Source organism: Ambystoma mexicanum, chromosome 2q (genome assembly GCF_040938575.1).
Source record: "Ambystoma mexicanum isolate Mex_15411 chromosome 2q, UKY_AmexF1_1, whole genome shotgun sequence".
Taxonomy (NCBI): domain Eukaryota; kingdom Metazoa; phylum Chordata; class Amphibia; order Caudata; family Ambystomatidae; genus Ambystoma; species Ambystoma mexicanum.
In genome coordinates this window covers 691803401-691805900 of record NC_090924.1, presented here as the reverse complement: position 1 = coordinate 691805900, position 2500 = coordinate 691803401, and the positions used below count along the sequence as shown (strand labels likewise).

At 56.4% G+C, this 2500-nt stretch overlaps 1 non-coding gene across 1 annotated transcript; it reads left to right on the top strand.

Annotated features, from left to right (window-relative positions):
* The first annotated feature begins 1129 nt into the window (after positions 1–1129).
* TRNAL-CAA (transfer RNA leucine (anticodon CAA)) lies at positions 1130–1241 on the top strand. The gene is made up of 2 exons: positions 1130–1167; positions 1196–1241. It is a non-coding gene; the product is annotated as a tRNA-Leu (tRNA).
* The last annotated feature ends 1259 nt before the right edge of the window (positions 1242–2500 follow it).

The following is a 2500-nucleotide window of genomic DNA, read 5'->3' as shown; positions in this document are numbered from 1 at the left end:
TCTAGGCCAGTCGGCCACATATATCTCGCCTGATCGAGCCCGATCGAGCGGCAGCAGATGGCCTTTGGCCAGCGAAGGCTGCCGCTCTTCTTCTTGTTTCTCTGCTTGAGAGGCAGCTCAGTCCTCTGCGCTTGCGCCAGGGGCAGGCCACGTGACACGCAGGGGTCAGGCCGTGGAGAGACTGGGGCATGGCGCCAAGTGAGGTAAGCAGACCACCCCCTCCCCCTCACTGCTCTCTGCATGCGGTGGCTCGTTGGTCTAGGGGTATGATTCTCGCTTAGGGTGCGAGAGGTCCCTGGTTCAAATCCCGGACGAGCCCTTTTTTTTGGAGCGCCGAAAACAAAAAACACAGAGTCCCCAATTCCCCCCCAAAAATAGTTTGTGCGTGACCGTATCTGGTTCGATGCCCGTCGCCAATGGTTGGCTGCTTTTAAGCCCATGGCCCAAGAGGCAGTGTTGGAAATTCCCCCTCCTTTGTAATCATGCGCTGGCGGCGAGCTGATGTATAAAGGTTTGGACATGCCTTCTGGGTGGGGACTGCCATGGCTCGCGCCACTGTTGCATCCAGCTTGGTCTTTTGTATGTGTCTGCAGCCTGTGTGTGAGGTGCTGTGAGTGCTGCCATGTAGGTCCGGCGCAGGCTTGCGCCAAACTTTCACGTTGGTGTGTGCCACCTGGCAGGTACCAGCGGGCCCCATGAGACATCAGTGCCACAAAGCCTTTCAACTGAAAGCTGTCCCAGCACACTAGAGCGCAGCCTACCAGAGCTGTTTCTGTAGTGTAGTGGTTATCACATTCGCCTAACACGTGAAAGGTCCCCGGTTCGAGACAGGGCAGAAACATGGTGCTGGTTTCTTTTTATTTCCACAATGTCAATCGGACACATTTGACCGCATGCAGGTTTCGACAGGTATGGACAGGCCGGCACTACGCCATGAGTGATCTGAGGCCAGCCCTTATTTGCACCCTGCAAACTGTCCACTGGCTCCATCAGTGGGTTTTTCCTGCCATCCCTGGGTCCTTAAGTGAGTGTTTGGGTACTTTTGATGCAGAGATCGGGGCATGAAAACCGGCGCTGGCACCTGGCGACATTGGGTACTGAAGAATCTTTCCCAATCCTGCCCATAGCTGTCAGGGTGGCCGAGTGGTCTAAGGCGCCAGACTCAAGAGGCGCAGCTCTTCCCTGCATCTGGGTGTTCTGGTCTCCGATTGGAGGCGTGGGTTCAAATCCCACTCCTGACAAGCCAGGCTCATTTTTTTGAGCACATTTCAGAGTGTAAGGCTTGCGGAAAACCTCGTGGGGGCCCCCGAATGCAGCGCCCGGCAAGCCTCCCTGTTCTCTTCTGCTGCCTTGCAACTGGAGCTGTCTGCCAGAGACGCCGGAGGCACACCTGCCCTTAAACCCCCACTGGCCCACGGCTGCAAAACCTGCATTTTCTAGTGGCTGGCTTGGTGGCATATGTCACTGAGCCCAGTCTACTCAGGAAGTGAAAAAAGTCCCCTTCACAGTTGGAGAAAGTGCTCTCCTGCCACCTGTCGGTCGTTGAAGGCACCACACCTCAGCAAAATAAAAATAAAAAAACAGACATGCTGAGTTCGGGGGATGTAAAGGTATTTACATAGCAAGAACAAGGGGCTGTTGGGAGATGACAGAATCCATGCTGCCCCAGAGTTCTCTTCTGAAATTCGCAGGAATCCAGAGGTTGGAGCGGGCTGAGGGAGTGCGCCTTCTTGCCTCTGTCGGCTTTCAAGACACATCCTCCTGCTGGGAAGCTGCCCACCCTGAGCAGCACAGGTTTGCGCTCTAGGCCGGTCGGCCACATATATCTCGCCTGATCGAGCCCGATCGAGCGGCAGCAGATGGCCTTTGGCCAGCGAAGGCTGCCGCTCTTCTTCTTGTTTCTCTGCTTGAGAGGCAGCTCAGTCCTCTGCGCTTGCGCCAGGGGCAGGCCACGTGACACGCAGGGGTCAGGCCGTGGAGAGACTGGGGCATGGCGCCAAGTGAGGTAAGCAGACCGCCCCCCTCCCCCTCACTGCTCTCTGCATGCGGTGGCTCGTTGGTCTAGGGGTATGATTCTCGCTTAGGGTGCGAGAGGTCCCGGGTTCAAATCCCAGACGAGCCCTTTTTTTTGGAGCGCCGAAAACAAAAAACACAGAGTCCCCAATTCCCCCCCAAAAATAGTTTGTGCGTGACCGTATCTGGTTCGATGCCCGTCGCCAATGGTTGGCTGCTTTTAAGCCCATGGCCCAAGAGGCAGTGTTGGAAATTCCCCCTCCTTTGTAATGATGCGCTGGCGGCGAGCTGATGTATAAAGGTTTGGACATGCCTTCTGGGTGGGGACTGCCATGGCTCGCGCCACTGTTGCATCCAGCTTGGTCTTTTGTATGTGTCTGCAGCCTGTGTGTGAGGTGCTGTGAGTGCTGCCATGTAGGTCCGGCGCAGGCTTGCGCCAAACTTTCACGTTGGTGTGTGCCACCTGGCAGGTACCAGCGGGCCCCAT